At 42.3% G+C, this 15,217-nt stretch overlaps 1 pseudogene; it reads right to left on the minus strand.

Annotated features, from left to right (window-relative positions):
• LOC139311892 (zinc finger protein 208-like) overlaps positions 1 to 15,217 on the minus strand; it is a 105,914-nt pseudogene that overhangs the window by 3,065 nt on the left and 87,632 nt on the right.

Raw genomic sequence — 15,217 nt, forward strand, 5'->3', positions numbered from 1 at the left:
GTCAGTCCTCAGAAGCCCCAGACCCCAGTATGTTGGCCTGCTTTGCAATATACTATGCATTCCTCCCCAACCCCAGTCCCCCATCACCATTCACTTACAAAATTTCTGACGAGCTCAGGAAGGCAGCTGGGCCACGTGGCATAATCAAGAAGAAGAAATATAAACTCTTTTGTTTCCATGGCAATCCTTTAACTCCAGGCAGCATAAATCGTTAGTGATTTACCCTGGCTAAGGAGGAAAGGATTGCCATGGAAGCAAAAGTGATGAGATTTATTCTTTGCTCTACCAGCGCAAGACTAATGTAAAGATAGTGCTAGCAGGGCTAAGAAGAAATCATGCCTATTTTGCTTCCGTTGCAATCCTTTTCTTTCCAGTCAGTATAAACTACTATGATTTCTTCTTAGCTACACCGGCACTAGTTTTATGCTGGTGAAGAGATCTAAGAAGATATTGTCGTGGTTTACTCTGGCTGGGGAGGAAAGAATTGTCATGGAAACAAGAGATCAGATGTATTCTTTGCTCTATCAGTGCTAGCTTTACACTAGTCTTACGCTGGTAGAGCAAAGAAATCCCATCTCTTTTGTTTCCATGCCAATGATCCCAAGCTCACCAGCAAATCTACAACAGAATGGCTGAAAAAGAAAAGAATCAAGGTGTTGCAGTAGCAAAGTCCAGACTTCATCCCAATTGAAATGCTGTGGTGGGAGCTCTAGAGAGCTGGGCATAAACAAATGCCCACAAACCTCAATGAACTGAAACAATGTTGTAAAGAAGAGTGGGCCAAAATTCCTCCGCAAAAATGCAAGAGACTGTTTTTGGTCATACAGAAAACAATTCCTTGAAGTTATTGCTGCTAAAAGTGGCTCTATAAGATATTGAATCATAAGGTATTAGTTTTCACACGTGGCTCCTCCATTTTGGCTTTCCTTTTGTAAAATACATGGTGACCAGTGGTGGGTTGCTACCGGTTCGGCCCAGTTCAGCTGAACCAGTAGTAGCGGTGGTGAGAGGCTCCGCCCACCCGCCCGGACATCATCAAATACACTCTGCGCATGCGCAGAAGTGGTGTGCGTGCACGAACCATTAGCAAAGGTAAGTGAAACCCACCATTGATGGTGACGTGATGTAATATGTCATGTGTTGTTGTTCATCTGAAGTTATATTTACCTACTTTTAAGAGTGTACAGACCAGATGATTTTTAGTATGTCCTGATATATAAAACCATACCACTCAAAGAGGGTGTACTTTGTTTTTCACATGACTGCATATCTAGAAGCACTGGGGATAGATTATCCAACTGCAGAGAGAATTACATTTACACCTACAAATGTATATATGTGAAAAATCCATGTTTTCAGCCTGAAAAATGTCCCAAAATGGTTACAGTTAAACCTTCTGAACCAAGCAACAGGGAGAAAGCAGAACTACTTAACTCATTTTTGCATCTGTCTTTACAGAAAAGGAAAAAACAGTCCAACTTATCAAAAACAGCACCACAAAACACAGATTAGGAACACAAGTTAAAATAGGAAAGAAAATGGTAAATGAACATCTGTCTACCCTAGACGAGTTCAAATCACCAGGACCAGATGGATTACACCCCAAGGTTCTGAAGGAACTGGCAGACGAGATCTCAGAACTACTGAACTATATCTTTCAAAGTTCCTGGAGCACAGGGGAACTGCCAGAGGATTGGAAAAGAGCTGATATAGTTCCCATCTTCAAAAAAGAAAAAAAACCAGATCCAGGAAACTACAGACCTATCAGCCTGACCTCGATACCAGGGAAGATTCTGGAAAAGATAATCAAGCAACGAATCACCAAACACCTAGAAGCAAACAAAGTAATAACCAAAAGCCAACATGGATTTATCAATAACAGATCATGTCAGACTAATCTTATTTCATTCTTTGACAAAGTGACAAAATTAGTGGACCAGAGGAATGATGTTGATATAATTTACTTGGACTTCAGTAAAGCATTTGATAAAGTAGACCATAACCTACTTCTAGATAAAGTAGAAAAATGTGTGTTAGACAGCATCACCACCAGATGGATTCGTAAGTGGCTGACCAATCACACTCAATGTGTAGTCCTCAATGGAACTGCATCTACATGGAGGGAAGTATGCAGTGGAGTACCCCAAGACTGTGTTTTAGGCCCAGTACTCTTCAACATCTTCATCAATGACTTGGGCGAGGGCATAGATGGAGAACTCATCAAATTTGCAGATGACACCAGGCTGGCAGGAATAGCCAACACTCCAGAAGATAGGCTCAAGATACAGAAGATCTTGACAGACTTGAACATTGGGCGCTATCTAACAAAATGAAATTCAACAGTGAAAAAAGTAAGGTTCTACATTTAGACAAGAAAAACAAAATGTACAGGTACCATACATGTGGTACCTTGCTCAATAGTAGTAACTGTGAGAGGGATCTTGTAGTCCTAATGGACAACCATTTAGATATGAACCAGCAGTGTGCAGCAGCTGCCAAAAAAGCCAACACAGTTCTGGGCTGCATAAACAGAGGGGTAGAATCAAGTTCACATGAAGTGTTAATACCACTTTATAATGCCTTCGTAAGGCCGCACTTGGAATATTGTACTCAGTTTTGGTTGCCGCGATGTAAAAAAGATGTTGAGACTCTAGAAAGAGTGCAGAGAAGAGCAACAAAGATGATCAGGGGACTGGAGGCTAAAACATATGAAGAACGGTTGCAGGAACTGAGTATGTCTAGTTTGATGAAGAGAAGGACTAAGGGAGACATGATAGCAGCGTTCCAATATCTCAGGGGTTGCCACAAAGAAGAAGGAGTCAAACTATTCTCCAAAGGACTGAGGGTAGAACAAGAAGCAATGGGTGGAAACAATCAAGGAGAGAAGCAACTTAGAACTAAAGAGAAATTTCCTGACAAGACAGAACATTTAATAAATGGAACAACTTGCCTGCAGAAGTTGTGAATGCTCCAACACTGGAAATTTTTAAGATGATGTTGGATAACCATTTGTCTGAATTTGTGTAGGGTTTCCTGCCTGGGCAGGGGGTTGGACTAGAAGACCTCCAAGCTCCCTTCCAACTCTGTTATTCTATTCTATTCTAAATATAGAGATGTGGGGGCTTTAACAGATGAAATGATGCCTAAAGCCTCTACAAAATTTGAAACACCAGTTATACCCATGGAAATCCTCAGCTCCATTTAAGAACAGAAAATACTGTCCTACTGTCCACGATCCCCATTCAAGTAGTCCTCACATTTGGGACTGGCATCTGTGTCACTAAGCAGCCCGATCATAAAGCATGATTGACTGCCAACTTACATCTGTTCCTCTGCAGTTGTTAAGCAAACCACTGTGGGTTGTTAAAGGCAATTTCACATGACTGTCACTTGCAATTTCCTGCCGGCATCCTCACTTATTTTGCCTATGAGAAACTAGCTGGGAAGGTCAAAAATGGGAATCATGATGGTGGGATGTTGCGACCATCATAAATGTGCCCCGGTTACAGATATGGTTAGAGGAAATGTTACATAAACCTATAGAATTAAAACCAGAGATTTTTCTATTGGGTATTTTGCCAGAAAGATATAGCAAAGAAGAAGCATACTTAATTATATATTTAATAACAGCAGCAAGAATTGTATTTGCACAAAATTGGAAGACAGAGAAAATTCCGTCAGAAGGTGAAGTAATAAAAACAATTTTAGATTGTGTGGATGTTAGGTTCCGGTGTATAAAGAAAACTCCACACACACAAATGAATGCAACAGCTCCCAGCTGTACTCGCTGTCCAGTCCATTCAGAAAGATTGCTGCCAGGCCAGGAGATGACAAAGAGGCAGGTAAGGAGGGATCTTCACATTGCTTGGTGGCCAGGAGGTGGCCACTGAAGAGCCAGTGTGCCATGGGAGCTGCCTCTCTGCCAGAACCTCCGCACCCATCGGAATGGCAACCCCGACACGCAGCTGTGCGTTGAGGCTGACAGCGGAAATGAACAGATTGACGCTAAGAATAAGAGATAAAGAGGAATTGGTGTATTTCAAGACATGGGAAGGATTCTACATATGGATAGAAAGGAAATATGAATAAAAGTTGATAGATGAATGATATAGATAATATAAAGTTAAATGAGGGATAAGATAAAAAAGAAATAGAAACTCAGATGACACCAGAGTAAATGGAAAAGGGGGTTGGGGGAGGGGGAAGAAAGAAGATTATAAATATAAATCTACAATTCTGAAATGATAGATTGGGTAAAATGGGAAAGAAATTGAAAAGAAAGTATAGATTATTAGAAAACTGGAGTTGCTCGGACACCAAATAAGAGAAATATTGCACAACAAAGGAGAAAGAAAGGAAAGAGGAGGAGAGGGAGAGAGAGGAATGGAAGAAAGGGAACAAGAGCAGGAGAGAAGGTGAAAAAGGGGGAAAAGAGGGGAGGAGTGGGGGAGAGGAAGGGGAAGTAGGGGAGGAGAGGAGAGGAAGAGGAAGAAAGTAGAAGAGGAAAGGAGGGAGGGAGGGAGGAGAAAGGTTTGTTGTGAAAAGAGGGAAAAGAGAGGGTAGAAGAGCAACCACAAATGTGATCAAAATCTTATTTTTATGCTTTCATTAGAAAAAAATACGTATATATATGATCCATTATGGATAAGAGAATGTACATTTATAATATGTGTATAAGGAATAAAAATAAAAAACTTTTTTCAAAAATAAATAAATATATGTGTATCGGTTGCCAGCATCCAAACCAAATAGCCCAACTTGCTTCTGGCCTCTCCTCCAACTTGCCCTCAACTCACCTTCCAGCTGATGCTTCAACTTTTGGAAGAGCCCAAAAGCCGCTCTGCAAGCCACCTTCCACCCAGGAGGGATCCGGTACAGGAAGTTCCTCTGGGCTTCTCTTCTTCCTCAATCCTTTCTAGCAATACAGTATTTGATGGTTTTAACTCCTTTAAGGATCAACCACAGATGCAGCTACTGTATTGACGGCTTTGTAGGCGCAGAAGTGACCGCCATCTCCCGACAGGAGGCGAAAAAACACGCTTGTCCCGTCTCTGCCTAAGGCGTTTGCAAGATGTTGTCACTGATTATATGCTATGAAGTTGTTTTAGACTCCCAGCAACCTATCTTTGCAACAGAGCCAAGTAAAAGAGTGAAATGTGAAGCTACTTAAGCTTCTGAAGATGAGCTACATGCTGAGCCCTAAATGTTCATGAAGTTCTTACAGAATTACAGAGTAAGAGTTGGAAGGGACCAACTCTCCAAGCAGGAGAACCTATATCATCCCAGTCAAATGGCTCTCCAGTCTCCTCTTAAAAGCCTCCACTGATGGAACAACCACAGGTTATGTAGGCAATTTGTTCCACCAATTAATTGTTCTCACTGACAATTTCTTCTTAATTGTAGGTTGGATTTTTTTAAAAAATAATTCTCCCTCTGTTACTTTTTGTCCTACATTCAGGCCCTTTGGGGAATAGGTCGACCCCATTTTCTGCGTCAGCCCCTCAACTATTGAAATACTGCTCAGCGCTCCAAAAATAAATGTGTTAAGAAATGATGATAAATTTTGAAGATGATGGCACAAAAATGTTATACCCAGATGCTACATGGATTGATTAAGCAATCCATGTTGTTTAATAAGGTACAGGAATGTTAGAAGAGGTATAATTGTAAAGAAAACAAGAAATTTGAAATGAAGATGTATGTAAATAGAAATCGGGTCTGCTTGAATACCATCTCAGATTGAATTGAAAAAGGAAACAACAAGGGAGTGGAAAAGGGGTGAGGAGTAGAGAGGGGGAAGGAGGGAAGTTGGGAGATGGGAAGAGAAGCAAAGAAGAACTGGAAAAGGAGAGGAACAAAGAAGGAGAAAGAAGAGTAGGAGAGAGGGTAAGAAAGGGAGGAAGAAGAGAGGGGAGGGAAAAGAGGAGAGGAAGTAGAAAAGGGAAGGAGAGGAGGAATGAGGAAAGTAGAAAGATAGAAGAGGAGAAAGAAGGGAAGAGAAAGAGGAAAGGTATTAAAACAAAGGAACGAAATGGTAAAAGAGCAGACCCGAACAATTAATTAACTAGCTAATGAAAGTTAAAAGAATAAGATAAATGAATAATGCATAAGGATGGATAAAAGACTGTACATTTAAATATGTTGATGAAAAACAAAAATAAAATTAAAAAAAAAACCTATTGAAAGACTGCTATCATGTCACCCTTAGCTGTTTTCTCTGCATTAAATTACACATACCCAGTTCCTACACCCGCTTATCGGATATTTTAGTCTCCGGTCCCCTCTATCTTTCTTGCTCTTTTCTGCGCACTTTTCTCCGTGTCTCAAAATCTTTTTTATATCACGGTGACTAATACTGGATGCAATATTGCAAACATGGTCTTACTAAGGTTTTATAAAGTGACACTAATACTTCATGTGATCTTGATTCTATCCCTCTGTTACTGCAGCCCACCACTGCCTTGGCTCTATTAACAGCTGCCACACAACTGCTGGCTGACATTGAAGTGATTGTCCACTCAGATTCCAAGATCCCTCTTGCAATTACTGCTATTGAGAATATTGCTATTCTATAGCTGTGCAGATGGTAGACACAAAATTCGACAAGACCAAGTCTGTGCATTACAGATAGTCCTTGTCTTACGACCAGCCATTTAGCAACCATTCAAAAAACAACTTATGACCCAGATTTGAACTTCTGAGGACTGGGGGTGGAGGGGCTCCACCCAGGGTCACATGACATTTTGGGTGCTTGGCAACCAGCCTGCAGTTGTGGCCTTTCATAGCATCCTGCAGTCACATGACCATGATTTACATTTTTGCTAGAAACCCATGCTCCTATCCCTAGTGAACAATGGGTTTGCTTAATGATTGTAGCATTCACTTAAGACCTATACTAGGGATTTGAACCACCGAACTGCCGACCTTTCTAATCGACAAGCTCAGTGTCTTAGCCACTGAGCCACCTAGTCAGGCTGAGCCACCTAGTCAGGCTGTTTGTTTTACAACTGTTGCATGCGCTTAACAACTGCCACCAAATAGGTTGTAGAATTGGGCACATTGTGTGTTGACCCATTAATAACCATCATGACTTACGATTGTAATTGCAGGCTAAATTACAGTTGTAAATCGAGGATTACCTGCATTTCCAATGTTGGTTTAATCCTGATCATTGAAAAGCTACCCAAGCGTTAAGATCTTAACTGTGTATCTGGAAAGGAACTAAGCTAATACAGGCAGTCCTCCACTTACAAGTTCATTTACTGACTGTTCAAAGTTACGATGATGCTGAAACCATTTTTCACACTTACAACCTTGGTAGCATCCCTATGAACAGTGATCAAAATCCAGATGCTTGACAACTGGTTCATACTTATGACCGTTGCTGTTTTCCAAGATCAGGTGATCCCCTTTTGCAACCATTTGACAAGCAAAATCAATGGGGAAGCCACATTCACTTAACAACCATATTACTAATTATCAACTGCAATGATTCACTGTGGCAAGGAAGGTCATAAGATGGGGTATAACTCACTTAACAATGCAACTTTTGGGCTCAATTGTGGTCGTAAGTCAAGGACTACCTGAAATTTTGACTGGTGGAAAAAGACTGTGTTTTCCTGCAGCAAGAGTCTCTTCTGACACACCTGACAAGGTTTGGGGATTGTGCATTTGCACATCCTTGGTTTAAGGATTGTTGTGTATCACAACAACTGAGTTTGTCAGTTGGAAAGTTGTCAGCCTGGGTTTGAAACCCGAGCACCACGTGACAGGTTGAGCTCCCATTACTTGCTCCAGCTTTTGAAGAGTTCAAAAGCTTGCAAATGCGAGTAGATAAATAGATAAGTAGATAAATAGGTACCACTTTGGTGGGAAGGTAGTATTCCGTGCATAACAGCATATAGTCATACTGGCCACAAGGCCACGGAAGCATCTTCAGACAACATTGGCTCCCTCGGCTAAAATACAGAGATGAGCATCATCCCCCAGAGTCAGAAATGACTGAACAGGGGAAACCTTTATCTTTAGTAAAGTGAAATACAGGTACTACTCAACTATGTAATTACCACTACTTCTCTGTGCTGCCTATTCTAAGTTATCCTAAATTTAGGCACTACTTTCTCTCACTGTTAACAAAATATCAATCATAGTTGTGGGAAATTTGAAAATAACTTTCGCAATTGATTATACGTTTAAAACAGACAAAGCAATTCTAAAGTCTAAAGCAGAGAAAAGAAAACTAACTCTGTATTCTTTTAAAAAAAAAAAACGTGATACGGTCTCCCCACCCCGACTCCCAAATCAGGTAATGGAAAAGCGAAGGTAACCCTGGGAGGAAATAACAATTTGAAAAGTTTGCTCAATTATAAGCTATTCAGGTATTTTGGAAGTTGAAAAAATATATCTGTGGTTAATTCCAAATTTTAAACGTGAACACGGTTCCTGTAGTCTGCAATTTTTCCTCTGGAAATCCATTCATACTGTTGCCCAATTCTCAAGTCTGTCAAGATCCTTTGAAAGTATTAGCTCTGGTGTCATCAGTAAATTTGATAATTCCCCTTCTATCCCTCATCTAGATCATTTATCAAGATGTTGAACATTATTGGGCCCAAGCCTGAGCCTTGAGGTATCCCACTGCATGCTTCCCTTACCAAGAAGTAAATGGTGGTCATCTTGTTAAGGAATTCGCAGAGTAACCCTTGAATAGCAAGGGTGTACACATGAAAGCGATTGAGAGTAGTTACGAATAAACATAGTCAACACACAGATACACTGAGTTGTGTTTACTTTCAGGAAATAATAAGGCACAGTTCAATAAACAGTCCAGGTCATACACATATAAAGCAGGAGATAGCCAAAAAGACAGTCCAGGGATAATCCAATAACAAAGTCTTCTTACCAGTCGTTGTGGTCATTTACAATAAACAGTTCTTCTGGATTTGCAAACAGTAGCATACAGAGATATCAGAGAGCAAGAACAGCAAAGAGAACAAACCATGTTTTTAGCTCCCTCTTAAGGACATTGGCTACAGAGCTAACCAATCAGGACACAGAATGATGCAATACAGCAGTCTTAAAGCTACATTGATGGTTTATATATTGCCAACCCAACAGGTTAGGTAATAGTCATTTCCTAACACAACTTTATCAAATGTCCTGCGCTAGGCCTCTTAAGACCTTCCCCCGAACCCTGAGGTAGCCAATGTTCCGCTTAACAACTTACACATTCATTTAACGGCTGCTGATTATAATAAGAGGGAGTCAGCTTCTGAGGAAAATCCTACCTTAGTACTTGGCCACCAGCTGCCCTTCTGCCCTTTCGCTATCCCCTTGTCCCCTCCTCCTGACCTCTCCTGGTAATCTCCCTTCCTATTGCTGAGGATGCTTTAGTTACAAAGCTGGGGCTCCTTGCATGGAGAAGGAGTGCCCCTCCCTCTGACACACACACTTTGCCCTCCTGAATACACCATGAGCAACGTGCCCAAGGACAGCGAGCATAGCAGCAGCCTTGAGGAGGAGGTAAGCGCAGCCGGGCACCCACTGGGGGAAGCAGGGCTTGGCTGTGGGGTCCCAGTGCAATGGGAGCTTGAGGGCCAGGCTGGGCGCTTACGCTCCAAGGGCTCTGGGCAGCCTGTGCTGCTGCCCGGGGGTCCTTTGTGTGGCCTGAGAGGGATGGAGAGAACAAGGTTTTTGGCACTTACCATTGTCTCACCTTCCTCTGCTGGAGACAATGGATCTCCCCAGACCTGCCTGGGCCACCACAGGCGCCCCATGACACAAAAGATGTCGAGCTGGCCATGTGACATCACCCCACCACGCCCACCCACAAGATCAACCACAATCCTGATGCGCCCCTCAATCAAATAGTTTGACTCTGCTGGTCTGGACACTCATATGGTTTCTCTCCTGTGTGAGTCCTCTGGTGGATAATGAGGTGGGAATTCTGCCTGAAACGTTTCCCACAATCAGGACATTCAAAAGGCTTTTCTCCTGTGTGAGTCCTCTGGTGGATAATGAGGTGGGAATTCTGACTGAAACTTCTCCCACAATCAGGACATTCAAAGCGTTTTTCTCCTGTGTGAGTCCTCTGGTGGCCAATGAGGTGGGAATCCTGACTGAATCTTTTCCCACAATCAGGACATTCAAAGGGTTTTTCTCCTGTGTGAGTCCTCTGGTGTTTCACCAGGTAGGAATTCTGACTGAAACTTTTCCCACACTCAGGACATTCAAAGGGCTTCTCTCCTGTGTGAGTCCTCTGGTGGCTCACTAGATTGCTGTTCTGACTGAAACTTTTCCCACAATCTGTACACTTGTATGGTTTCCCTCTTGTGTGTGTCCTTTGGTGTATCAGCAGGCTGGAATTGACAGTGAAGTTTTTCCCACAATCAGGACATTCAAAAGGTTTTTCTCCTGTGTGAATCCTCTGGTGGCCCACCAGGTGGGAATTCCGACTGAAACGTCTCCCACAATCAGGACATTCAAAAGGTTTTTCTCCTGTGTGAATCCTCTGGTGGCTCACCAGGTGGGAATTGTGACTGAAACATTTCCCACACTCAGGACATTCAAAGGGTTTCTCTCCTGTGTGAGTCCTCTGGTGGCTCACCAGGCTGGAATTGTGACTGAAACTTTTCCCACACTCAGGACATTCAAAGGGTTTCTCTCCTGTGTGAATCCTCTGGTGGCTCATCAGGTTAAAACGGTAACTGAAACTTTTCCCACATTCTGGACACTTGTGTGGTTTGTCTCCTGTGTGAATCTTTTGGTGTTTCAGCAGACGGGAATTGAGACTGAAGTTTTTCCCACAATCAGGACATTCAAAGGCTTTCTCTCCTGTGTGAGTCCTCTGGTGTATCACCAGGCTGGAATTCCAACTGAAACTTTTCCCACAATCAGGACATTCAAAGGGTTTCTCTCCTGTGTGAGTCCTCTGGTGTATCACCAGGCTGGAATTGTTTCTGAATCTTTTCCCACAATCAGGACATTCAAAGGGTTTCTCTCCTGTGTGAGTCTTCTGGTGTATCACCAGGCTGGAATTGTTTCTGAATCTTTTCCCACAATCAGGACATTCAAAGGGTTTCTCTCCTGTGTGAGTCTTCTGGTGTTTCACCAGGCTGGAATTGTCACTGAAACTTTTCCCACAATCAGGACATTCAAAGGGTTTCTCTCCTGTGTGAGTCTTCTGGTGTTTCACCAGGCTGGAATTCTGACTGAAACTTTTCCCACAATCAGGACATTCAAAGGGCTTCTCTCCTGTGTGAATCCTCTGGTGTCTTACCAGGTGGAAATTTTGACTGAAACTTTTCCCACACTCAGAACATTCAAAGGGTTTCTCTCCTGTGTGAGTCTTCTGGTGTTTCACCAGGCTGCAATTGTGACTGAAACTTTTCCCACACTCAGGACATTCAAAGGGTTTCTCCCCTGTGTGAGTCCTCTGGTGGCTAACCAGGCTGGAATTCTCACTGAAACCTTTCCCACAATCAGGACATTCAAAGGGTTTCTCTCCTGTGTGAGTCCTCTGGTGGCTCACCAGGCTGGAATTCTCACTGAAACCTTTCCCACAATCAGGACATTCAAAGGGTTTCTCCCCTGTGTGAGTCTTCTGGTGGTTCACCAGGTTGGATTTATGACTGAAACTTTTCCCACACTCAGGACATTCAAAGGGTTTCTCTCCTGTGTGAGTCCTCTGGTGTATCACCAGGTGGGAATTTCCTTTGAAATGTTTCCCACAATCTGGACACTCATATGGTTTCTCCCTGGTGTGAGTCCTCTGGTGGATAATGAGGTGGGAATTCTGTCTGAAACTTCTCCCATAATCAGGACATTCAAAGGGTTTCTCTCCTGTGTGAGTCCTCTGGTGTTTCACCAGGTGGGAATTTGCTGTGAAACTTTTCCCACAATCTGGACACTCATATGGTTTCTCTCTGGTGTGAGTCCTCTGATGTATCACAAAGTTGCCATGCTTGCAAAAGCATTTACTACATTGGGAGCAGTTGTAGGGCATCTCTACTATCAGGATCCTTCTATGAATTGCAAGGGAGCTATTCTGACTAAAGTTTTGCCACATTCAGAGTATTTATATGGCTTTTGTTCAGTGTGGATCCTCTTGTGATTTGAACTCTTTACTTTTCCCACAATAGGCACATCTATGGAGCTTTTCCATCACTGACATTCTTGAGGAGGTCAAAAATATGTGTGATTCCTTATTTTGTTGCTGCCTGCATTACTGGCTGCCATATGTGACTATCCAATTGATATTTTCTTCCCCACTGGCTTCCAGATATTTCCCTCTTTTTCTGAACGGAAAAATGATCTCCTATAATCTTTTCGAGTAACGTATTCTTAAATTCTATATAATCTACTTTTTCCAGCTGCAAATCTTTTCATGATTTTCTCTTTTCTGTCTCTTACCAGCTGATGAAGTAGATGAATTCTGCAGCTTTCTGAAGGAAATAGAAAATATTTATTTCTGGTTCAATTTACTTTGCTTTTCAGTGTTGCTTGTTATTCTCAGTTGTCCAGTGTGCTTATATTGGCATCATCTTTGTCTGTAAGATTCAAAAGAAAGTGTAAGTTTTATTGTTTATGAAAGGGTTGCAGAAGATGTGAAAAAAAGAAGTACAGGTAATCCTTTAGGTACGACTGGCCATTCAACGACTGTTTAAGTTACAACACTCCCCCAAATGCTAAATACGAATCTGTTTCAAAGTTGAATTTTTGCAGCGCCTCCCACCCCAGGAGTCCTTGACTCCTTAACTGCAGAGATGCTGCAGCATACCCACCCATCTATTTCCCTTCCATCTTGCCCAGTCAGTCCTCACAATCCCCAGACCCCAGTATATTGCTTTGCAATATACTATGCATTCCTCCCCAACCCTACTCCCCCATCACCATTCACTTAGGAAATTTCTGACGAGCTCAGGAAGTCAGTTGGGCCACGTGGCATAATCAAGAAGAAGAAATATAAACTCTTTTCTTTCCATGGCAATCCTTTCACTGCAGGCAGCATTAGTGATTTACCCTGGCTGAGGAGGAAAGGATTGCCATGGAAGCAAAAGAGATGAGATTTCTTCTTTGCTCTACCAGCACAACACTAATGTAAAACTAGTGGTAGCGGGGCTAAGAAGAAGTCATACCTATTTTGCTTCCGTTGCAATCCTTTTCTTTCCAATCAGCATAAACTACTATGATTTCTTCTTAGCTACACTGGCACTAGTTTTATGCTGGCGAAGAGATCTAAGAAGTTATATTTGTGGTTTACCCTGGCTGGGGAGGAAAGGATTGAAACAAGAGATCAGATGTCTTCTTTGCTCTATCAGCGCTAGCTTTACGCTAGTCTTACGCTGGTAGAGCAAAGAAGAAATCCCATTTTTTTTGTTTCCATGCCAATGATCCCAAGCTCAACAGCCAGTCTACAGCAGAATGGCTGAAAAAGAAAAGAATCAAAGTTTGCAATAGCAAAGTCCAGACTTCACCCCAATTGAAATGCTGTGGTGGGACCTCTCGAGAGGTGGGCATAAACAAATGCCCACAAACCTCAATGAACTGAAACAATGTTGTAAAAAAGAGTGGGACAAAATTCCTCCACAAGAATGCAAGAGACAGTTTTTGGTCATACAGAAAACAATTAAATAGTATTGGATAGGTCAAAGCTTCTAGAGGTGATATCTAACAAGGTACTTTGGTATAATATTTTTTTACTAAACTTCTCCCAACTCCGAATTAAAATATTCCTTATATAGTGCCGAGTGAACCATTTACTTTGGGGGACATTGTCCCGCCGGAGTGCCGCATGCCAACCTTGTTGCAAGTCGTGGCCTTCTATCCTAAGAAGACGCTTGTTGCTTAAAATAATCCATTCTTTAACCCAAACTAGTAAGGCGGCTAAATAATAATTCTCCAAGCACGGTAAACCAAGACCCCCTCTTTCTTTTGTCTCCTGCATCATTTTCTTTTTAATACGGGGTTTTTTCCCTTGCCATACAAATTTGGTTACTACCTGGTTTAGATCTGTAAAAAAATTATTTGATAGATTCGCTGGAGCTGTTTGAAAAAGAAAATCAAATTTTGGTAGAACATAAGATTTTATTGTTGCTACCCTTCCCAAGAGTGATAATTGAATTTTACCCCACTTATCAAGATCTTTCCTTACCTGAGTTAGTATTTTAGTATAATTATCCTCCTGGATGCTCGAGCATCTACATGTTAACCAAATTCCCAGGTACTTGACTTTACTAACTACTCTAAGTCCTGTTGCTTCCTCTAGATCCTGCTTGCCTTTCTCTGAGATATTCTTAGTTAAAATATTCATCTTCTTTTTATTAATTAACAGACCTGCTACAGCCCCAAATTCCTCAATTTTTTCCTGTAAGGTGTTGTGGCTCCATTACCTGAGCCTGTATCATCGGCAGGAGAGGACTCCGAGAGTGAAGAAGAGGAGTTGGCAAGGCCTCCCTCTCCAGGACCCTCCTCTCTGGCAATGCCTTCGGTGTCCGCCGAAGGGCAAGAGATAGGGCCGGCGCCAAGCACGTCCACGCAGCCACAGATGGACAGTGATGAGGGTAATGAGTCTTGGCTGGATCCACGCCAGCTTCGCAGAGATAAGCGTGCGCGACAGAAGAAAAGGTGTGCCTGAGATTAGGCTGAGTCACTGGACCACACCCCACAGGATATAAAAGGGAGTGTGGTGGCCAGACAAACTTTGTGACGAACAAAGCTGAAAGTTTCCACGCCATTCTGCATTGCCGGACTTTTGCTATAAGATTTAGCTGGATTATCTCTGGACTTGATTACCTCCATAATTATTGAGCTGTTTCTTTTGATGTATCAGAAGTGGGGAGAAGTTATCTCTCCTCTTCGTAAATAATAAACTCTTGGCAGGCAGCCACTAGGTGGTTGCCAAGTTCCATTATCTTACGGGAAAGGATTTTGCCGGCTGGTTTGGTCTTTAACTCTTGAACGTCTGTTGGTGTGTGTGCGTGTGATTGGGGACAGAACATAAGGATATGCCTGATTTTAAAGGGTCTTCCAAGATAAAGGCCATATCATCTGAGAAGGCCTGGGTCTTCTATGTCTGATTTCTAATTTTAAGTGGTGCGTGTGCATGAACCGTTAGCAAACCCACCTTTGATGATGACGTGATGTAATATGTCATCTGAAGTTATATTTACCTACTTTTAAGAGTGTACAGACCAGATGATTTTTAGTATGTCCTGATACA

The sequence above is a fragment of the Pituophis catenifer genome, unplaced genomic scaffold, assembly GCF_029215685.1.
Source record: "Pituophis catenifer annectens isolate HBS135680 unplaced genomic scaffold, rPitCat1.0.hap2 SCAF_2, whole genome shotgun sequence".
Lineage (NCBI taxonomy): Eukaryota > Metazoa > Chordata > Lepidosauria > Squamata > Colubridae > Pituophis > Pituophis catenifer.